Source organism: Rattus norvegicus, chromosome 4 (genome assembly GCF_021556685.1).
Source record: "Rattus norvegicus strain SHRSP/BbbUtx chromosome 4, alternate assembly SHRSP_T2T, whole genome shotgun sequence".
Classification (NCBI taxonomy): domain Eukaryota; kingdom Metazoa; phylum Chordata; class Mammalia; order Rodentia; family Muridae; genus Rattus; species Rattus norvegicus.
In genome coordinates this window covers 15295518-15319842 of record NC_141537.1, presented here as the reverse complement: position 1 = coordinate 15319842, position 24325 = coordinate 15295518, and the positions used below count along the sequence as shown (strand labels likewise).

At 42.0% G+C, this 24325-nt stretch overlaps 1 protein-coding gene and 1 long non-coding RNA gene across 14 annotated transcripts in view; one reads left to right on the top strand and one right to left on the bottom strand.

The window, feature by feature from the left end:
• Magi2 (membrane associated guanylate kinase, WW and PDZ domain containing 2) overlaps window positions 1–24325 on the top strand; it is a 1487762-nt gene that overhangs the window by 1398311 nt on the left and 65126 nt on the right.
• The window catches only part of LOC147994699 (uncharacterized), a 29407-nt gene continuing 14595 nt past the window's right edge, over window positions 9514–24325 (bottom strand). Inside the window, exons 2-5 of the long non-coding RNA XR_015686328.1 lie at window positions 22116–22968; window positions 20967–21077; window positions 19067–19127; window positions 9514–10404 (exon numbers count right to left, since the gene is read on the bottom strand). This is a non-coding gene — a long non-coding RNA (uncharacterized LOC147994699). The remainder of the gene's footprint in view (window positions 10405–19066; window positions 19128–20966; window positions 21078–22115; window positions 22969–24325) is intronic.

Sequence of the window (24325 nt, the reverse complement as noted above, 5' to 3'; positions counted from 1 at the left end):
TTCTGTCACTATTGCTCTGTGATACTACTTGAGGTCAGGGATGGTGATTCCTCCAGAAGTTCTTTTATTGTTGAGTATAGTTTTCACTGTCCTGGGTTTTTTCTCCTTTTGCAAATTGCTCTTTCTATCTCTGTGAAGAATTGTTGGAATTTTGATGAGGAATGCATTGAATCTGTAGATTGCTTTTGGCAAAATGGCCATTTTTACTATATTAATCCTGCCAATCCATGAGCTTGGGAGATCTTTCCATCTTCTGAGATCTTCCTCAATTTCTTTCTTCAGAGACGTGAAGTTCTAGTTTTACAGATCTTTTACTTGCCTGGTGAAAGTCACACTGAGGTATTTTATAGTATTTGGTAATATTGTGAAGAGTGTCATTTCCCTAATTTCTTTCTCAGCCTGTTTATCCTTTGAGTAGAGGAAGGCTACTGATTTGTTTGACTTAATTTTATAACCAGCCACATTGCTGATGTTGTTTATCAGGTTTAGGAGATTGCTGATGGAATTTTTGGGGTCACATTTGTATACTATTATATCATCTATAAATAGTGATATTTTGACTTCTTCCTTTCCAATTTGTATCATTTTGACCTTCTTTTACTGTCTGATTGCTCTGGTTAGGACTTCCAGTACTATATTGAATAAGTAGGGAGAGAGTGGGCAGCCTTGTCTATTCCCTGATTTTAGTGGGATTGCTTCAAGTTTCTCTCCATTTGGTTTTATGTTGGCTACTGGTTTGCTGTATATTGCTTTTACTATGTTTAGGTGTGGGCCTTGAATTTCTGATTTTTCTAAGACCTTTAACACGAAGTGCTATTGAATTTTGTCAAATGTTTTCTCAACATCTAATGAGATGATCATGCTTGAGTTTGTTTATATTGTGGATGACGTTGATGGATTTCTAGATGTTAAACCTGCATAACTGAGATTAAGCCTAATGGTCATGATGGATGATCCTATTGATGTGTTCTTTGGTCAGCTTGAGAAGATTTTTTGGAATAATTTTGCATCTTTATTCATGAGGGAAATTGGTGAGAAGTTCTCTTTCTTTGTTTGGTCTTTGTGTGGTTTAGGTATAAGAGTAATTGTGGCTTCATAGAAGGAATTCAGTAGGGCTCCATCTGTTTCTATTTTGTGGAATAGTTTGGATAATATTGGTATGAGGTCTTCTATGAAGGTTTGATAGAATTCTGCACTAAACCCGTCTGGACCTGGGCTCTTTTTGGTTGGGAGACCTTTAATGACTGCTTCTATTTCTTTACGAGTTATGGGGTTGTTTAACTGGTTTATCTGCTCCTGATTTAACTTTGGTACCTGGTATCTGTCTAGGAGATTGTCCATTTCCTCCACATTTTCAGGTTTTGTTGAATATAGGCTTTTGTAGTAGGATCTGATGATTTTTTGAATTTCCTCTGATTCTGCTGTATGTCTCCCTTTTCATTTCTGATTTTGTTAATTTGAATACTCTCTGTGCCCTCTGGTTAGTCTGGCTAAGGGTTTATCTATCTTGTTGATTTTCTCAAAGAACCAGCTCCTGGTTTTGTTGATTCTTTGTATAGTCCTTTTTGTTTCTACTTGGTTGATTTCAGCCCTGAGTTTGATTATTTCCTGCCTTCTACTCCTCTTGGGAGTATTTGTTTCTTTTTGTTCTAGAGCTTTTAGGTGTGCTGTCAAGATGCTGATGTATGCTCTCTCCTGTTTCTTTCTGCAGGCACTAAGAGCTATGAGTTTTCCTCTTAGCACAGCTTTCATTGCATCCCATAAGTTTGGGAATGTTGTACCTTCATTTTCATTACATTTTATGAAGTCTTTAATTTCTTCCTTTATTTCTTCCTTGACCAAGTTGTAATTGAGTAGAGCACTGTTCAACTTCCATGTATACGTGGGCATTCTGTCATTATTGTTGTTAGTGAAGACCAGCATTAGTCCATGGTGATCTGATAGAATGCATGGGATTATTTCTATCTTCCTGTATTGGTTGAGGCCTGTTTTGTGACCGACTATATGGTCAAGTTTGGAGAAGGTACCATGAGGTGGTAAGAAGAAGGTATATCCTTTTGTTTTAGGATGGAATGTTCTATAAATATCTGTTAAATCCATTTGATTCATAACTTCAGTTAGTTTCTCTATGTCTCTGTTTAATTTATGTTTCCATGATCTGTCCATTGATGAGAGTGGGGTGTTGAAGTCTCCTACTATTATCGTGTGAGTTGCAATGTGTGGTTTGAGCTTTAGTAACGTTTCTCTTATGAATGTAGGTGCGCTTGCATTTGGAGCATATTTAGGATTGAGAGTTCATCTTGGTGGATTTTTACTTTGATGAATATGAAGAGTCTTTTTTTATCTTTTGTAATGACTTTCAGTTGAAAGACAATTTTGTTTGATATTAGAATGGCTACGCCAGCTTGTTTCTTCAGACCATTTGCTTGGAAAGTTGTTTTCTAGCCTTTTACTCTGAGGTAGTATCTGTTTTTGTCTCTGAGGTGTGTTTCCTGCATGCAGCAAAATTTTGGGTCCTCTTTATGCATCCAGTCTGTTAGTCTATGTCTTTTTGTTGCGTAATTGAGTCCGTTGATGTTGACAGATATTAAGTAATTGTGATTGTTCCTTCCTCTTATTTTCATAATTAGAGTTGGGATTATGTTTGTGTGCCTCTCTTTTTTTGGTTTCATTGCAAGGAGATTACTTTATTGCTTTATCTACGGAGTAGTTTCCCTCCTTGTGTTGGAATTTTCCATCTATTATCCTTTGTAGGGCTGGATTTGTAGAAAGACATTGTGTAAATTTGGTTTTGTCATGGAATATCTTGTTTTCTCCCTCAATGTTAATTGAGAGTTTTGCAGGATACAGTAACTTGGGCTGGCATTTGTGTTCTCTTAGGGTCTGTATGACATCAGTCCAGGATCTTCTGGCCTTCATAGTGTCTGGTGAGAAGTCTGGTGTAATTCTTACAGGTCTGCCTTTATATGTCACTTGACCTTTTCCCTTACTGCGTTTAATATTCTTTCTTTATTTTGTGCGTTTGGTGTTTTAACTATTATGTGACAGGAGGAATTTCTCTTCTGGTCCAATCTATTTAGAGTTCTGTAGGCTTCTTGTATGTTTATGAACATCTCTTTCTTTAGGTTAGGGAAGTTTTCTTCTATAATTTTGTTGAATATATTTACTCCTGATCTCTTCCCTAGGTTTTCTATCTCCAGGGTTACCTCCCTTTATGCTTTCTTATTTCTATTTCCATTTTTAAATCCTGGATGGTTTTGTTCAATTCCTTCACCTGTTTGGTTGTGTTTTCCTGTAATTTTTAAGGGATTTTTGTGTTTCCTCTTTAAGGGCTTCTACTTGTTTATGTGTGTTTTCCTGTATTTCTTTAAGGGAGTTATTTATGTCCTTCTTAAAGTCCTCCATCATCATCACAAAATGTGATTTTAAATCTAAATCTTGCTTTTCCCATGTGTTTGGATATCCATTATTTTCTTTGGTAGGAGAACTGGGCTCTGATCATGTCTTGGTTTCTGTTGCTTAGGTTCCTGTGCTTGCCTCTCGCCATCAGGTTGTCTCTGGTGTTAGCTTGTCTTGCTGTTTCTGACAGTGGCTTGACCCTCCTGTATGCCTTTGTGTCAGTACTCCTGTAGACCTGTTTTCCTGTTTTCTTTCACCCATTTCTGGGAACAGAGTGCTCTGCTCTCAGGTGTCTAGGTGCTCCTGATGACTGCCTTTCAGCTCTGGGTGCAGGCAAGAACCAGAAGGGTCTTGCCCCAACTGCTCTATTAGGTCCCTGTGCCCAGGAGGCACAGCTGGCACTAAGTGGTTTCCTCTTGGGTTGTGAATGTGGGCAGAGGGTAGTCTCCTCTGATTTCTCAGGAGTGTCTGCACTTCTGAGGGTCCAGCTCTCCCCTACCAGCCCTCACCATGGGATTTGGGTGTAGGGAGCTGTTTGACTGGTACAGATCTGTTCTGGGCACAGACCAGAACCTCAGGTACCTGCCACTGACTGTTCCTATATTCCTGTGTTCAGAGGCACTATGCAGTTTCCTTTTGGGCCAGGGATGTGGGCCAAGGTGGGCAGAAGTGGTGGTCTCAGGATGCTCCATACTTCTGGGTGTTCAGTTCTGTCCCCCACCTTCAGTACATTTCTAAAACTCTTAGAAGCTAGAGAAGATTCTTCTTAAGACTTTGGAAATGATTTCCCAGCATGAGTTAAGGAAAAGGTTAAGTTATGCTGCCCTTTTTTTTTTTTTTTTTGCATTAATGACGACATATTTGTATTCCAAGAAGTGATGCAGGAGCTGACTTTCAGGAGTATTTGGGAGTTTTCTTTTTAAGTGTCTCAAAGAGCTAATAAGAAATTATATTAAGAAAAAGAAGAAGGAAATAATCAAAGAGAATGAGGCAGAGGTGTTATTTGAACAGATGTCCAAACATTATCTGAAATTTATTAATAAAACCCCATTTTATGCTTAATGTTTTAAAAGCATTTAATTTTTTAAGATTTACTTTATTTTATATATATGTGAGTATACTGTAGTTGACTTCAGAAGAGAGCATCCTATTACAGACGGTTGTGAGCCACCATGTGGTTGCTGGGATTTGAACTCAGGATCTGTGGAAGAGCAGTCAGTGCCCTTAACCATTCTTAGGCCTGGTGTCTAATGGCTTCTCACGACAGCCCTCATCTGTGCTTTATCAGGCCTGCCTCCTTCTCCTCCTTCTGCTCCTTTACCAGGAGAGTTTGTTAGGAATCGATGTTGAATTTTAGCTCCTTTTCCTGTTTCCATAAAAGGGAGTGCATGACTTTTTTCAGTGCTGTGTTAATCTGATGCAGGTGTATGCAGAACACATATTTATGTTCCTCTTCTGACTGTCCTTTATTCTCTTAATCCCTCCAGTCTATCAGTCATGCCAGGGGTCTTTCCATCTTCCTTTGTTCTTGTCAAGTGACCGGCTCACACAGGTCATCCTCTTGTCCATTTGTTTTATTTGTGATATTTGTTTCACACACACACACATACACACACACACACACACACACACACACACACACACACACACACACACCTCACTTTGGCTTATTCCCGTAGTTCCTTTTCTTGCTCAGAAGTTGGATGTTTGGATCGGTCACGTTGAGGATTTCTGCTCTAAGGATGATGTTTTCTTAGGTTGTATGTTCATTACTTTACACTGTGTCCTAGAATGTGTTCTAATTTCTAACATGATTCATGCCCTGACTAACATTCAAATTTGGGGGCTTTACTTCCAATAATAAAGCATAAATTTAAGTATAAATAAAGAGTGTATGTATTATAATTTTTGCTGAGTCTTTCACTCCACTATAATCACTTTCACGCAATTTTACTCATGCAGTATTTAGAAGCATTTTCAATGGGTGGGACTGTTCTGGTTATGTTTATATATTCTTGATTTTTAGCATAATTTCACTGTCCTCAGGTAACATATGGCATATTATTTTGATCCTTCAAACCTGTTGCAGCTCACTCCACTGCCCAGTGAGTTCCCATTTTGAATAAGGCCCATGTAGAATAAAGAATAGCGCACCTGTAGAGGATGGGGAGTGCGTGCTGTGTCCTCTGAGTGACGCTTCGCCCTATATGGCCATTCTACACTGGGACTTTCATCTACTGTGCTTAGTGAAAGCAAACCTAGATTTTAAAAGTATTTATCCCAACAAATTCCCTTTGAGGGGTAGTTGATTTTTACTTGTGTGTTTTGATGTCATGGTATGTATTTGATGTCAAGATATCTATTTAGTTTTCTAGATCAATTAGAAGTATTATGTAATGAGTTCCACAGTTATTGAGCATCTCATGGATGTGGCAAAATGCCTAGAAAAGGGCACTTAAGACAGGAAGGGTTTCTTTCCCCTACAGTTCCAGGATACAATCCATTCTGCTGGGGGAAATAAGCCATGGTAGGAGGAAGTAAGGCCATGTTGCAGCCTTGGTCAGGAAGCAGAGAGAGAGGCATGCAGCTCAGCCTGCAGTCTCCTTTACTCAGACCAGGACCCTTGCTCACAGTATGTGCCACCCACATGTAGGGTGGCCCTTTTACCTCAACTAGCCCAATCTAGAAACTCCCTCATAACATGCCCATTTGTCTCTCTGGTCACACAAATGCCACCAAGTTAGGATCAACTGTCACACCTGCCTTCTCTTACAGTGCTTTCTGCTTTGACGTCTGTCTTGTCTCATGTAAGAAAACTATCATTTTCTTAGATTCTTTTCTGTTTTCAGCCTTTCTGTGTCTTTATATTGGATATGCTTATCACAAAGCCCAAGTTTTATATTTTTAAATAACCTATATCACAATAATCAATATATATGAATTTCTGTGCTAATACCACTTATTAAATCTAGTCACTTCATCCTGTCCCTTCCTTATCACATTCTTCAGTCACTTTTGGGGTTTTCTTTTGTTTTGTTTTTTGTTGTTGTTGTTGGCTTTTATTGTTGTTTTGGGGTGGGTTTGTTTTGTTTTGTTTTGCCTTCCTTTGCACAGTCCTCTGGGGTCACACACACACACACACACACACACACACACCTCCTATTAGACTTCACACTTGAGTCCTTAAGTGTGCAGTTGTCGCTGTTGCCAAGACACCAAAATGGAAAGTCGGGTCTTCAGGGAACAAGCAGGTGTCTCCTGGGTTACAGCTGCTCAGATCTGTTCTGAAAACAAAATGACTTACAGTGTGGAAGCCAGCATTCCCCAAGCTAACAGCTGGCTGAGGCGTTTGTTTGCTTTCCAGCACCCCATTCTGTCTTTCACTAGGTTCTGGCATGAGAGGACTCCCACTGCCTGCCCAGCAGGAACCAGGAGCCTCAGAGTTATCAGGTTGCCAGAAACTAAAGTTAGAGCAGTGTTTACTTTAACATCTGAAACCCCTTGCAACCTTAGAGTTGGCAGTTGGCCCACTCCCACCTTGAATGCAACACCATGTGACCCCATGCTTGGTCCATAATATACTCCCTCTCCTTCCTCTGCCCTTCCAGTCCCCAGTTGCATTGTCTCCTGCCCACAAAGCTACTAATGTGGCTTGCCACTGCCACATCTATGTCTGAGAACTCTGCAGCCAAGGGGTAGGCACTGGGGAATCCCACATGGCAGGTCCTGGGCAGAGAGAAGCAGCTTCGTACTTTTGGGTCTCTGCACGGCAACAGCACTGGGAAGCTCGGTCCAGACAGGGTCGGGTGCAGCCATGGGAACCTTCGAACCGAGGCCAACTGTTGGTGGTTGGACGCCCTGGCTTCCTTGCTCAAACTCTTTGATTTTTCAAGCCACAGGTTTGTGTTACGTTTTGTTGAGAATTAGCTGGACTTAAAAACAAATTTCATTTTAAAAGCTATGCCAGAGCAGGGGGAACACAGGATAGCTCTGGAAAGCATGGAGAATGTAGCTTCTACAGAAAGACAGTGTGGGCCCTGGCACTGCGGAAAGGCCCTGATGTGCTTTCAGAACAACGCGCTCATGGGGGGAAGCTGTAAAGGTTTCACGAATGTGTCTGCTGTGGAAAATATGTATACATGTGGATCGTATGTCTCGCCGCTGTGTGAGACACTTTAAAGATGGTGGCTTTCATGTGTAAGAAGCTTACTTTGGTGGCCTGAATACTTAGCACTCGTCAAGCCCTGTCATATCTAAGAAGAACCAGCTTTTAGAGAAGAAGTGTTTAGCAGCAAACAGATTCCTAGAGACCACTCAGAGGAACTCTTTCCAGTCTTCCTCAGCATCTGAGTATATGTCTAGGGCATAGATACTCAGGTGTGCCTAGCTAGAGACTTTGCCTAAATGGGAAGAGAAGCCATCTTGATCGGTCAGACACAACCTGCCATTAGGTTCAAAATACACATCCCTGCGGGGTCCTTCCCTCTGGAAGTTAACTAGTCACGCTTACTAAGTGTGACGCCACAAAGACTCCTGATGAACCAGGCAGACAGACACAGCCTCTCATCAGCGCTGAAGTGTACGTTCAATTCATAGTCACCTCTTGCTATTTTTAAATAGTATGCTTTTGGGATACATTTATTACAAGTGACGCAGCATCTATGAAATGGTACTTGTAACACTCTATTGTGCCTTTAAAACATCTTTAATCTTAAGCTCCGAGGCATTTCGGAACTTTTTTTTTTCATGTGTAAACTACCTGTCACCAAGTGTGGATGGCAGAGCAAGAAAGAAAATAAAGTAAAATAAGGTCGAGTCAGAAATAACAAAGAACTTCAAAAGTGGGGCTTTGCAAAAACACGACAGAATAAAGAATCCATGACAGGTATGCCGGGGGCCCATTAGAAAAGACGCCCAGGAGAACTAACTACACAGTGGGCTGACAGGATAACCAGAGCTTAGCAGGAGATTCCAACTCTGCAGGGCTAAGCCCCTCCAGGTCAACGAAGATCAATGAGCTGAGGCTGAGGAAAGCCTGAGGGAAGAGACTCAACAAGTACTTAGGAGGGAATAAGACAGCGACTGATGGGCTCAGGCAGGTCACTCAAGAGACTGGGGATACAGCGCCCCATCCGCTGTAGGTGCTAAGACCCTGTACGCCCAACAAGGTCATCTTCGATGCATGCCTGCTTTTCCTGTCCTCGAAACCCACTCATCCTGATGCCCAGGTGGCCCTGGAGCCTCACTTGGGGCATCCTTCAGATAGTCTATGGGTGAGGGATTTCTCCTTCATCGCCTGGGCCCTGCTCACGTCTTTATGAATGAGGAGAAAAAAACAAAACAAAACAAACAAACAAAAACTCTAGCAGACAAATCTGTTCCTATCTCTTCTTTGTGCGACTGTGAACATGGCACGTTAAATGAGTTGCATGAGTTCTTTGAGGAACAGGGCTGAGGAGAGGAGAGCAGCAGGGAGTAGAGGCAGCTGGCTTGGCATCCCACTACCTGGTTGGTTTTTCTGGCTCATTATGTGTACAGAGAGGGCTCCATTTCTCTGCTCTGTTTCTTCCGTTGGGTGCCCAACCTTGAGCCATTTCCAATGCAACTCCCCATGGGGACCAGTTAAAGGTTTGGTGAGGAATCAAAGGGTTAGTATTAGGGTTGCATCCTTGTGTGGAAAGACAGAAAGGAAATTGAATAAATTAGAAGTGAGAGGAGTCTTTGCATTTTAATTATTCCTGAGATTAGGAGAGTGTGCCTACAGAAAAGAAGGAGGCCACTGGAACTGCTGTGGGCTGAAAAGCCCATTCCGCTTGCCTGCCTCTTCAGTGAAAAGAGACTGTGCACGTAGTTTCCTCTTTCATACCAAGCCATCATCTCTGCCTGAGAGTAACTTGAACCTCCATCCCTGTTTCTGTCCCCAGAGCAGTGTTTGCGCAAGTCAGCCATCTGCTCCTGTCTCTGTCTCTGTCTTCTGAACACCCAGAACTCTCCTCATGACCACTCAGTTTACCCAGGTCACCGACGCTGGTCACAGAGTAGATGTTAAATGTCCCTTGGTCCTTGTACAAACGTGATTCAGTTTGTACAGCATAGCACGTCGGAAGACACTGAGAAGAAGGTACTTTTTATTTAACGTTTAATACAATTTGGTAGCTGGCATCGCACCTCATTTACCATATGCAACATGATATTTTACATACATACGCATTGGATGGTGGTTAAATCTAGATAATCAGCACGACCCTCCTGAGCAGACAGCTATATGGGAATGCTCACCCGTCCGCTGGGTCCCCCTGCTCCCTGTTGTACTGGAGCAGCACTCCGGATGTGAGGGTCACTCCTCCACCAGACTTCCGAATGGCTCGGCCTGACAGGATGCATGATCCCCAATAAGCTGTTCTTTACATCGGGACGCATCACCTCCATTTGATCCAGTACCACACAGCACAGACTTAGAGCTTTTTAATCGGTCAGGCTTGGAGACGCAGGGGGATTGCCTTATATTCCCCTTAACTGCCAACCTGCACTTCTAACTGCCAGTTGGATGTTTAACACACTATCTTCCATCTCAAACCAGCCATCAGCTCTTGCTATATGTGTCAGGGTCCTGTATCTTTGTGCAATTATCTGGTGAAAGGATGCGTTTCCCACAGTTCTGGGGTGACTGTAAGCAGCTTTAGCCTCTTGCAAAAGAAACTCTTCAATTTATTCGTGATAACCCTGGTGCTGTTTAAAACCTTAAGAAAGAAGACAGCTTTGAGATAGAAGTTACGGTCAGATGTTAAGCAAGCAAAATGGATTAAATAGATTTTGGTCATTTTCAAATACGGTTCCCTAGTTCCAGAGAGGGCCATGAGAAACTGACACACATGCCATGTGTTAAGGGAACTGGGGACAGTCTTCTGAGCCAATGCCCACAATTAGGTGTTGAGCTCAGGGCTGTTGTTCAGTCTTCAACAGGAGCTCGCCTGAAGTGAACCAAGTCATCTTGCTTCCAGCCTTCTGGAAATAAACACCTATTTAGTAAGCCTGGGTTAGATCCCAATTCATGAATTACCTCTCTTCATTCCCTCGCCTATGCCACAGTACAAAACCTCCTCCTTGTAATCCTGAACTCCATTTCACACACCCATGCTTTTCCTCCTTTTATTCTGTCCAAGTGGAAACTCCTGTCTATCTGTCTGTCTGTCTCTCCTTACAACCCTGTTCATCTTCCAAAGACCAGTGCTAACTGCACCACTGGAGCCTGTCCCTGCCTCTTGGCATCCCTCTGTGGACAGAGCTCTGTGAGACCCAGTAAGCAGCAGTACCGATGTGTGACATGATCAAAGTAGAAAAGAGAGTTTGTATGATCGGCCTAACCAACAGTAATAAACCAAGTGCCCGTGCGACCCCTACCCAGCTTAGGAAGCCACAGCAACAAGGTCCTGATGTGTCCTCTGTGCCCGCCCCGAACCACAGCCTCCTGGAGGGAATTCTCAGCAGTTCCCAACCATTCCTCCTCTCAGTGATCTCAGTGATGTTACTGAGCTTCACAGACATTGCATAATTCATCACAGAGCGTGCATAACCATCTCTGTCTTCCACCCCAGCGTTTTCCTCTCGCCCAACTGTTGATTTATTTATCTACTTTCCCGTTGAAGACGCCGCCATAGTGGCTTCTAATCTTTTACTATTAAAAATGTTGTAACTAGGGACATTCTTCAAAAAGTCCCCTGATGCATGTAGGCAAGATTTTCTCTAAGGCACATCGCAGGAACTTAAATTGATGTGTCTGAGTGACTTCAAAATAGTGATATCATGCCGGAAACTTTCCAAATACTTCACCTGAGATGTGTACTCCTACATCCAGTGTGTGAGTCCCTAGTGCTCTCTATCTGATCAGCAGTTGATATAAAATTGATTTTAAGTCTATATTATTGTAGTGGATTTAAAACAGAATATTACTATGATTTTAATTTTCTCCCTGATTGCTAATCAACAGCTCTTCATAGTTGAGTCATTTTCCCTCTGTGAAAAATATTTTGATGTCTCTTATCCACTTTCAGCTGTTATTTTAGTGTTTCCTTATTTGTTTTTATACTTTTTTTTAGAAATTAAACTTTCACTATATGCTTCAAATATCTTTAAGTTTGTGGTCTTTAAAAATCTCTTTTAATTAAATTTATAAATCTTTCACAATCAAATACATCAAGTTTCTATAACATTTGCATTTTTGTACTTTAAGAAATTCTCTCCTGGTGTCCTCCTTTTTTTTTTACAGGTTTTAAGGTTGGAATTTTCATGCTGACATCCACAGTCCACTAGGAATTGGTTTTTATATATAGCTCAAGGAAGCAGTCACCCTTAAAGGTCTCCATTCACAGCACTTAGTGGATCCTTTACATAGCAAAACTTAATAGTAGGGTGCAAGAACATTGACAACTGATACTATGTTGTAATCACCTCCACCGACTCTACCCTCTGAGCACATTTCCCAGATACTCAGACAGGTTTTCTGTCAGAGCAGCACAGCCTTTGGGCTTCTCTTAAGACCTCTTTCCCCAGACAGCACTTCTTCAACACAGAATTTAACGGTGAGCATCCTGGCCTTTCTCTGTCTCGTTGAGCATCCTCTTTCCTTTTCCTGTCCCCTACATGTGCATGAGCCACTCTCTGGCTCAGTCTTCCACATGCAGGGCTGAGGAACAGAACTAGATATAAGGGGTAGATGTGAACCAGCCATTTGTTCTGTTTTAATCCACCAGGTCCTATACTCTGCCTCCTGTGAGTATTAGGAACCCAGGGAGATGCCCCAATGTAGAAATTCCGCTCCCAGGCTGCAGTCACACAAGCTGGTATGGCCCAGACAGGAGAGACCTGAAGAGGTGCCTGGGAATGAGGCTCAGTTTGGCGGAGTGTTTGTCTACTGCACATGAGCCCTGGGAGCCATCCCCAGCACTGAACACAAACACCTTGAAGAGACACCTATTATGGCTTCAGGGGATGGTTCACTTTTCTGCAGACTGCCAATCAAATGAAACCTCCAGTGGGTGGTTTTTGCTTTTCCAAAGACCAGGGCGAGCTAAGACGGCACTAAACAGGAGCACGGAGTTCTTTTCAGAATCATGCAAGTGTGAAAGAGAAACATTTCACTTCGTAGCGTAGACTTACCCGCGTGTAATTTTCTCACGCTTCCTGTTCTGAGCAACTGGGCATGTATTCATTCATTTTGCTATGAGAGGAAACATTTCTAAAACTTCGGATAAACACTGCAAATCACTGCGGCTCAGAAAGTAGGCTAAGTGTTAAATGCCTGGATGTGGGCAGATGGTGGCTTGGTTGCCAAGCACTGAGTGACCTCAACCTCCTTGTCACAACACGGAGATCACTGAACATCTACCTCGCAGAGGTCTGGTACTAATTAAAGGCAATGGCGGATAGTATTAAAATAACTAGCTCACACATTCTAAGTCAGTAGTCAATTAAAGAGAACAATGGCTAATAAAGAAAAGGAAAAAGAAAAACAATGATTGGCTATGACGAAATGATGCAATCCCAGCACTTCAGAGGTTCATGTCTATGTAGATCAAAAATCCAGCAGCAAACTGAGTACAGTAAGGGTACCCCTTATCGTACTTACGGTCGTCATAAGTACAGTTTTAAAGTCTGAAAGGCAACCTGGAAATTAAATAAGTTCAAGAGAGAATTTGGATTGACTATCAAAAATTAGACTTTCAGGAAGGACTGAAGGAGCTGAAGAGGCCTTATCTGGCATCAATGGAAGGGGAGGTCCTTAGTCCTGTGAAGGCTCAAGCCCCAGTGTAGGGGATGCTAGGGCAGGGAGGAAGGAGTGTGTGGGTGGGTAGGGGAGCACCCTCATAGAAGCAGGGTAAGGGGGGATGGGGTAGGGAGTTGGCAGAGGGGAAACTGAGAAAGGGGATAACATTTAAAATGTAAATAAATAAAATATCCAATTTAAAAGAGATTAGACTTTCTATATAGATAGCATTCCAACAACTAAAGTAAATGTTTCTAAAACTCTCAAGGCAAGAAATGTGGCAAGCACCAACTGCAGTTCCAAGTTCTGCTTCCTACCTCAGGGTGTGCAGGTGCCACTGTGCACCGGACATTAGGACAGGAGTGGAAGAAGCAGAGTCCGGAAAGGGTGGGTCATCAGGATCTCAGTCTGGCAGTTGGGGTTGGGCTGCTTCTCAGAGGATTTTAGTGTTACAGATCTTTTAGACAGTACCCAGTGAAACCGGTTCTGCTCACACACTTGTTTGCTTATTCAGGGCAAACAAGGGTTATATATGAACCTTGAAGAGTGGGAAGGGGTTTTCAGGGTAGATGCGAATCATTGGCTGGAGCTTAAGGTACTGGGAATGCTTCATTTGCATAGAGAGGCACTCCAGGTGACTGCCAGACGGGAAAGGACGTTGAACTTGTCATTTCACCAAGGACTACATGGTATTCGGAGATAAACACTGGATGTGGGTGTCAGGCTCCCCAGATAAGGTTAGGCAGGAAAGAGGAAGCCCCACTGGAAAAGGGAGTCCTCCGTTTTGCACCAAGCTCAGGGACACTGTCCAGTCATGGTACAACCTTAATCACTGTGGTCCAGTGATCAACCACACAAGCCCAGGGAAAACAGAATGGTTATGGTGGGCATACGAAGTCTATCTTCCACACAAAGGCTTAAACTACAAAGACTGCGCTAGGGGTTAAGACTGTTGAACCCAATCGAAGAGAGTGCTGGCCGTTAATGAGATTGAAGTGTTTTGAACAAAGGATGGTAAGAAAAAAAAGGGTCAAGTGATTCAGGGCTGAGCCAATTTTGTTATAAAAATAATAGAATTGTGGTTTTGCCTTATGTTCTTAAAGGGGTTGTTAGAGTGAGGGTTAGCGTTAGAACACTTGCCTGCCACACAGAAGCTCCTAGGTTTGCTTCTCCCTATCAAAAATGTTTGCATGCACTCTCACAGAAACACTGATCGTCCCCAGTCAGAAAGGTGGGTTGTACCTGGAGGGATACCTTGGAGGACATGAGCCGTTAGTGAGGCCTGGGTGGAACTGCAGTAGTGGGCACAAAGAAAGAGAAGACATGGTGTCTCTGGTGGCAGCAGAGTAAAACAGAAGATGTGACTGTATGCACCAGATTATAATCTTCCTATGAAAAAGATGCGATCCCAATAAAAGATTATAGAGCATCCCTAGAGAAGCAGGGTACTAACGGTGAAAGACCAGCAAAATGCCCCGGAGAATGAAGGTTGCCCACACGACACACAATTAGTTAATTACTAATTAATTAAAATACTGCATAAAAAGCAGGAGCCTGAGCACTACCGGCATCCGCCTCACATCGTCTCAGACTCTCCAGTCCTTCCTGTGACCTTCCCCGGGTGAAAAGTCCTTGTAAAGTATTTCCCATGGCTTAACAGTGCCGGTAGTGTGTTTAGTCCTTGCCTTCATTCCTGTGCCCAAACTACTTTTTAATTTTTTTCATATCTTTTGAAATCTTAATATAATTACATCACTTTCCTGCTCTCTGCTTCCTTCCTCCAAGCTCTTAACTTCATGACCAACAACATGGCAGCCATGTTGGTGAGCAACTCTCATGGCTGTAACGTCTGACACTTCTAGATGACACAATCTCATTGTCCTCTGGTTCTTACATGTTTCTGCCTCCTCTCCACAATGACCTCTGAGCCTCGGATGCAGGACTTGTGTTGAACATCTATGAGTTGGGCTGTGCACCCCATAATCACTTGTTCTCTGTGTTTCCACCGGCTGTGGTTTTCTGTAGTGGTGTCTGTCTATTGAAAGATGTCCCTTTAATGAGGGGTCAGAAACTATATTTACCTGTGGGTATAAGAATAAGTATTTAGAAGGTAGTTGGGAATTGGGATGGCTTAGGAAAGTGGCAGCTTCCTAACCTACTTTCGACTCCATCGTAACGTTTGCTTTGTTTACTAGTCTTGAAAAAGATTCCAATTTTATTGAGGTGAACCTGACAGAGAATTATATATATTTGAGATTTCCAATGTGTTAATTTCATATCCTCATACATTTATCTGTAAAATCTAGTGAACATGTCCATCAGCAAGCAAGCTTCCAGGGAGGGAGCTGATTACATTTAAGGTCCATTAGCAATTTCCTACGTATAATATGCTATTTATTGTAGCTACAGAAGTATACGGTACAACTAGACCATGTATCTTCTGATGACTGTCCTGTTACCCTTTCCTCATCCTTCCCACTTCTCTTGATCCCTGGCCTTTGACAGCTGCCATTTTAGTCATTTCGTTCTCTTGCGTTTCTGGAGTCCTACACTTACAGACGTCACCAAAAGGGTGACCCCTACAGCAGTCGTTTTTCTGTATCTGGCATGGTTGACTTGGTAAGATATCTACTAAGATTCTGAGAGTTTGGTTTTTGGTGTTTTTGTTTTTCTTTGTTTTGATTTCTAAGGCACCACCATACTATTTTCTATAATGGTTGTGCCATGGCACTCACATTTCTACCAACTATAGGCAAGGGTTTCCTCTCTCCACACCCTTGCTAATATTTTCCTTTCTCCACACCCTTGCTAATATTTTCCTTTCTCCACACCCTTGCTAATATGGATTATCTCTCATATTTTCAATAGTGGCCACCGTGATAGATGTGAGATGATAGCTAACTATATTTATCACCTCCCTGATGACTGTGAAGTTAAGCATCTTTTCATGGGCCTGCTGCCGCCCATCCGTAAGTTTTCTTCGGGGAAATGTCTTTTGAGTTCCTCTTCTCTGCATTTCAATGGGTTGTTAATATTTGCCATGGGATTTTTTTTCTCTCATTGGCTGCCATTTGCCATGCAGGGCATCTTTAGTTTGATATAGTTTTATTATTTCTTATCTACCTCTGTCTTTTGTGTCGTATACAGAGGATCGTGACAAAATGCAATGGTTACAAAGTCTACTCCTCGTGTTTCCTTCAGACATTTCCCAGCTTCAAATCTTACATTTAAGTCTTTAATTTATTTTGAGTTGATTTTTTAATATGTGGCATAAAGGTCAAATTCTTTTATATCCATGGAGATACATGGTTTTACAAACTCCATTTATGGCATATTCTTTGTCAAGATTAGTTAACTATATGTGCACAAACTAATATGTTTTTCCTGTCTCTGTAAGTATACTTATTTTTTTAAAGATTTGTCTATTTATTTTATGAGTATACTGTAGCTGTCTTCAGACACACCAGAAGAGAGCATAAGATCCTATTACAGATTGTTGTGAGCCACCATGTGGTTGCTGGGAATAGGACTCATAACTGCTGGAAGGGCAGTCAGTAAATACTCTTACCCACTAAGCCATTGCTCCAGCCCTTTAAGTATTTTTTTTTAGATTTATTCATTTATTATATATAAGTACACTGTAGCTGTCTTCAGATACACCAGAAGAGGGCTTTGGATCTCTTTACAGATGGTTGTGAGCCACCATGTGGTTGCTGGGAATTGAACTCAGGACCTCTGGAAGAGCAGTCGGGTGCTCTTAACCGCTGAGCCATTTCTCCAGCCCCTTTAAGTATTTTTTTATATAGTACTGTACTTTTTTAATTTGTATAGCTTTGTAATAAGGCTTTAAATTACTACATGACACATCCAGCCTTATTCTTCATTCTCAAGACTATTTTAGTTATCTCAAGTCTTTGTGGTCCTGCCCACATTCTAGAGTCAATTTCCATTTTTTTCTGATTTTGTGAAAATTGTCACTGGAATTTTCATAGAAATAACATTGACTTTATAGATCTCTTTGGGTAGTGTAGACACCTTAACAATATGAATTCTTCCTCTCAATATATATTTGAAATTATTTGTATTTTCTTCAATAAATTTTATCAATGTATTAGGAACTATAAAACACAGATCCTTTAGGTATGTTATATCTTTCACTTCATTGGCTTAATGTTTCCTTAATATTTTATTTCTTGGAGCTATTGTAAATGATGGTTTTTCCTTCATTTCTTTTTCTGTTAGTTCTTTTTTTTTTTTTTAGTTAGTTTTTTTTTTTTTTTTTTTTTTTTTTTTTTTTTTTTTGGAGCTGGGGACCAAACCCGGGGCCTTGCGCTTCCTAGGCAAGCGCTCTACCACTGAGCTAAATCCCCAACCCCCACAATTTTTTTATATGTTGATTGTGTGCTTTGCTACTATACTAAATGCATTTATTAATTCTAATAGGTTTGTTTTTTTGGTACTTAAAAACAATACCACATACTAACAGATTGTATTTCTTTGTAATTTAACATGTGTTTTTTACATATTTTATAATTTTATAATATATTCTTTTTACTACACATTTTATTACATACCCTTGCCTATTTGGTCTGTGTAGGACTTGTAATGCCATCCTAAACAGAGATGCTAAGAGTGAGTGTCCTAGGTGTGGCATAGTTCATGAAGTGTCTGGCTACCGTGCATGAAGCCTTGGGTTTAATCCCTAACACCATGTAAACCAGACATGGTGATGCATTCTTGTGATGGCAGCCCTCTAGAGGTGGAGGCAGGAAGATCAAGAGTTTAAGAGCATCCCCAGCTATGCGGTACATTCAAGGTCAGCCTGGGCTACATAAGATCCTATCTGAAGAGAAGCGTAAGCATCTCACTACTTCTCCTGATCTTGAGGGAAATTTGTCCTATCTGAGAAGATGTAAGGATACTGGTAGGATGATAGTGAATGATGGAAAAGATATTCGGTGTAAATAGGAAGAGAGTCAGGGTAGGCATCAGAAAAAAGTAGACTTTAAGTTAAAACTGTAGCAGGAGACAAAGTCTTTTTCTAGAACGAGCAGAGAAGCTAGGGAATCTTCGTTTACGTTCATATTGTAAAAAGAAAATGTATGGATGAATTGTGAACAACCCATTAAGAAGATACAGCAATTGTAAATACAAAGGCAACTAATAACACCACGGAAATATATAAGTCAAATACTAGCAAAGGCAAAGGGATATAGGTGATCAATACATATAAGTTTTCCATTTACCCCCACCCCCAGGTATCCAAGTAAAAGTGACTCTTACCCTGAGAATGTTAAACTAGAAAATAGAGATTCATTGGAAATGTCTGAGAGAACATGGCATCACTTAGGCCAGTGGAACAGACCTTCCCAGGCTAACGACGGCGATTGCGTTCGCTCAGAGCAAGGGATCAGACTGAATAAGATCCTGGGCAAGGGGTTGTTTTATAAAATTTTATGCACATCACTACTATAATAAATGGATCCATGTTTTCTAACAGAGGCAAAGCGCTGCCGAAGTGATGCTTTCAAGCGTGTTGAGGAGATCTTAATTTAAAAGAGAGACCTCGTAAGTGTAAGCTTTATTCCTGGGGTAAAACCCACTTCCGAAGAGGCCACGGGGTGTTATTAAATGGACTACTATTGCGAGATATACGATATAAGGCAAAAAATTTCATCCCTTTGTAGCTCAATTACTCCCCAAATATTTTACTAAAAAAGTAGTCAGATGGTTAATATAATTCCACTCTAATTTATATGACTAATTTCCCTGAAAAACCTCTTTTCATTTTCTAAAGATCTTCTATACAGCTGGGGACCAACAGAAAGAATGAGGGAAGTGCAGGGTGAGAAAACCTGTAAAACGGAAACCCCGGTGACTAAAATAATCTGAAAAGGTGCTTACCATCACGAAAATACAACTTAAGGAATCAGCATAGTATTGTCATCTCTCAGGTTGGCAAATGCTAAAAAATAAAAATAAAAATAAACAACTGACATTTCTTAACAATGAGAGCAACCAGAGGGGCGGGGAGCTCTTGTCTGTTAGCAATGGGAGTGTAAACCTGTGTGTCTTGGAGAGAAAATTGGCAACACACAATATATTTGGATGTATACATTTATGGATAGGTCAGCAACTTCACCATTAGGTTTCTCCTCTGGTTTCACTCATCTGCACCAGGAGAAGTAGTCACTGTCACATCGGTCCGCATTGTAAATCCTGAGTGCTGGAGAGAGTGCCCGTGGAGTATCAGTGGAATATAAAAGTAAACCATTTATAGAATGCAGTGTTGTATAGTAGCTAAATGGGTAAACTGTATTTCTTACCTGGGTGCATTTCAACAACTTCATATTAAGCTTAAAAAGGGTATCGCAGAATCACGTATGTGATGGTGCCCATGGAAACCTCTAGAACATCCCAGCATACTACTATGGTACACACATGTCACAGAGTCATAGAGTCATAAAGGAAAGGCATACATCAAATGCAGAGAAGGGAGCAGGCCGAGCTTGTTACCACCAGAGCCCCTCTAGACGTCTGAGGAGATGAAGAAGAGAGAGAGCTCAGAACACGGGAGAACAAAACCTTTCATCCATTTAAGTAACTCAACCCTTCCATCTAGACTGCATCAAAGAGGGGGCGTTGGGGAGCCTCTTGTATAACACTGCATTATATTTTTCATGGCTTAAAATGTTGAAAAATAATGGAATTGAACTGCTACCCAGCAGGGAAGGGACAGCGGCTGACAGAGCACAGCTGGTAGCAGCTATTGGACAAATTAATCAATTTTATATTCATGCCTCAGTGGCCAGAGACAGATTAATCAAACCGCTATAATAACAACGTGATGTTCTTGGAAAACAAAGGTGATTAGAGAAGAAGAATTCCCCATCAGAAGAGGCCTACAGAAGGTTTCTTCTATAACGAGCAGCGAAGCTAGGGAATCCATATCCAGTCCCCTCAGTGACAGAGAGACCACATCGTAAGATGACCCTTCAGCATCCCGAACATCACTGACAACACAGGACTGTTGTGAGGCAATGCAGGACCAGACCCTTAAAGAATCAGTACAGTGGTGAACTCAGGCAGGCCCAGGAGCCATCCCTCAGACGTATTTAGTCGTTACACAAAATTGCAAGAAACGCTGGAAGTGACGATTAGGGATGTAGTCCGAGAGAGAGAAACCTGAAGTGGCGAATCACAACATCCATCGTGAAATGCATCAAAATTATTCTCAGAGGCTCGCACAGTGTTAAGGATGTCAGTCCAAGGGGTGTGGAAAATAATTACCGAGAGAGAGAGAGAGAGAGAGAGAGAGAGAGAGAGAGAGAGAGAGAGAGAGAGAGGGAGGGAGGGAGGAGGGAGGTATAAACAAAAGTAGCATGAGTGGTTGGAATTAAATAATCGTGTGGAGAATTAATTCTCTCTCTTCGTGCCAGCAGGTACTTATTCTGTGTCAGTCATTAGTCAGCCCTTTTCCTTGTCCAGATTTGACTGTAAATTCTTCTGTCAGCTCTCTCCCACCAAAGAGTTATCTGTCTGCTCATTTCAGAACGAAATGTGACCATGTTTCTAACACACCTCAAAAGAACCTCTGATATAAGACTGTGCTGAACGGATGTGCGCTGTCGTAACTCGCCAATGGTTCACAGTACACAGGCTCTGAGATGACCGACTGAGGATTTCACATGGAGGCAAAACTGTCAATTCATTGATCTGGCGGTGTAAGCTGTTCACATAAAGGGTTCAGAATTACTTGGAGCTGGGAAGCTCGATAGAGTATTAACATGTCGCCGCCTCTCACCTCATAACTCTTAAGCACAAGCAAGTGGTACTCCGGGTCCTGGACATCCCCAACCGCCGTCAGCTCTCATGTCCTCGGGTCAAACTGTGTTTCTTTTCTCCACTCACCATCCTTTCAATGGATACAGGAGTCAGTTTCCAAAAACGTAAGAGGAGGAGAGAGACTAGCGCGTCTGAGTCAAGATCTGTATAGGAAAGCTAGCTCCCTTTGAGAAAGGTGACTAGGGAATCCTGAGAGCCGCCACCATTGCATTCATCAGGCCGCGAAGTGGGAGGCTTCCAAAAGCACACTACAAGGCTCCTGTAATCCAGGGGCCTTTTAGTCTCGTGATTTACGAAGGCTTTACATTTTTATTTTCAATTAACCTATGGATAGCGATGTCACTTAACTACTCCTAAGGAATATTATCTGCCCATTATTGCCAGAAAAACATGCTGCCCAATTTCATAGCTCAGCTGTTCTCATGCATGGGTGGGCAGTCTGAACTAAGTCGAAAGAAACAAGATTTTTAGACACTCGGCCACATCCCTGGCTGCAAAATTTAAGTAATTAATATGTGACTTTAAGTAGTAAAGAGGAAATAAATGGATAATGTTTATTTTGTGTATCATAATGACTGTTGACACAGTGCTCCTCTGGCTTTGTATTTATTTAGATTTAGCACTTCAGTAGAAAAATTATTATAATCAGCACACACATTGCCAATAACACTGTGTCTCACAGTGATGAGCAAAGGTTCTTGGGAGCACCGCCTTGAAATTAAACTCCTAATGAAAGACTGCGCACTGGTTATAGCCAAGGCAGTAGACGCCAGTGCTGCTACTGCTGTGAGTTCTCATAGTTCAAACACTGCACAAGGACATGAGTGATGCCGTTGAGCTGAGACTGCATGATGTCTGTACAGTTATCTCAAGAGAAAAGCTGAAGTGATCAGGGACATTCAGAGCCATCATTGCTAACGAGGCTTATGCCCAGTCACCACTGTCCCCCACTCCACATTGCTGAATTCTCATGCATGATTGGATGGACTGGGTGTTAGAGCTATGTGGAGCATGCGATTATGTATATTTTGTAAGTATTTTAATTATACAAAATAATGCATTTCATTGTGACACTTTGAAATAGGTTGTATATTCTGGCTATACTCACCCTCTCCGCTCCTTCTTGTTATTTTAGTTAGGGTTTCTATAGCTGTATGAAACACCATGACCAAAGGAACTCGGGGAGGAAGGGTTCATTTGGCTTACACTTCCACAGCACTGCTCGTCATTAAAGGAAGTCAAACGGTGCAGGGTCATAGAGGGAGGAGTTGATGCAGAAGCCATGGAGGGGTGCTGTGTACATACGTGTTCCTTGTGGCTTGCTTGGCTTGCTTTCCTACAGAACTCAGGACCACCAGCCCAGGGATGCCACCACTCACAATGGGCTGGGTGTTCCCCCCATTAGTCACTAGTTTAAAAAATGACCTACAGGCCTGCCAGGGCTGGATCTTATGGAGGAATTTTTGTAATTGAGGCTCAGACCTCTTTGATGATTCTAGCTTGTGTCAAGTTGACATGAAATTGGCCAGTACAAACCCAAAGGGAAATAGTCAGTCAGAAGCAACTCCACTGCATCGCCTCCAAGTGACAAATGGCATTGTCTTTCTCCCTTGCTGACGGCACTGAAGATCTTCAGGAGGAGTAGCTATCTACTCCAAGAACCAAGAATCCAAGAACCTACATTGGGCTTTGTACCCCACTATAGGGTTTTGTAGTTCCCTCCTTTTCTCTAAAGTTCAGAGTACTCAGTTAAAATAAGGGAAATAAAATATAAAATCTGGAGGGGAAAAAAGTGGGCTCCTTGCCCTCTGCCACTGTGTACGATTTGTGGAGGTCTCCCTGTTGGTCCAGTAGAGTCTCTGAGGATGGCGTTAAGAGGAACAGTAATGTCTCTTTCTCTGTGGTATGGTCTTTGAAGTCCAGCACGAAGGGGCCAGAAACTGATGTGGTCTCTTCTGTGTCTGCAGAACGAAAGGCAAACACACAAACGCACTCCAGTGGCCCTTCCTATGCATCCACTCCTCAGGGTGGAACTCTCAGGACATAAACCCACCCCAAGGCCTGCCCCCAGCACCCATGTGCTGAGAATTTTGTTACCTGCACACGACTTTGGAGAACTTATCCCAGACCACAGTGGTGGTAGAAAATAATAATAATAATAATAATAATAATAATAATAATAATAATAATAATTGCCAGTTACCCCCTCTCTTGTTTACTCACCATATGCATAGCAAATCACTTCTGCTCACTTGTCTACACATATATGCACACACACACCACACACACATAACACGCCACACCACATACACATATACATCACACATACCACATAGCACACACACACACACACACAACATACATGCACCACAGACCACATACTACCCAGCATATATACACATATGTACACACACATATGCATGCACAACACACATGAATAAATGCACTCACAGACACATTATGCATTTACTTAAGAAATATCCATATACACACAGACACAACACACACAATACATACACACAACATATGCACACACACATACACTGAATGCTACAGGAGCTATTATAAAAACAGGGAGCACAGTCTCAGCTGTACTCTGTGTGGAAAACTTAGAAGTTCCATAGGAGTTTATTTCCCAGTGCTCCTCACAGTGACAATCACCATGGCTGCATTTAGCCAGTTATGCAAGCAGACACAGCAATGCTAAAAGCAAAGGGATGCCTCCACCTTGTGGCTGCCTCCTTCTGAGGCCTGCTGGTGAAGCAAGCAGGTTTGCCTCTCTTTGCAAGCCAAAAGAGACTGTGTTGGTTTCACTCGTCGAACCTTTTATTACCTTCTTGAAATCATAAGTATTAGAAATGTTTGAGACCTTGTTTTCTAGAAGTTCACTCAAGTTTTGCATATGTATTTACTTAAGAAATATTCATGAAGCGCTCGCCTCACGCCAAGCACTTTGATCAGCAGTGGCAAACACTAAGGCACGGACAATCAAGAAGCACTGAGTCCTCATGGGCTCTCTCTATCTCGCACACACTGCCACCTCTCTGCAGGGTCTCCCTCTCCCACCATTCAGAGCAAGAACGTATCCTTGCCCTCCTATAGGTAGATTGTACTCATTATTTTAAAGCAATACAGCTTTAAATATTAAGTACCAGGATGTAGGAAGACATAATTCCACTCTCCAAGAGTTTATAATTCAGTTAGTTGAGAAGTGGGAGGAACAAAGCCCATATATCAACACTAGAGGCTCTGACGCCCTAAGTGCTATCGGAGAGGCAAGCTACAGTGTACTGGGATCAGAGGGGGGGGAGTGGGGGG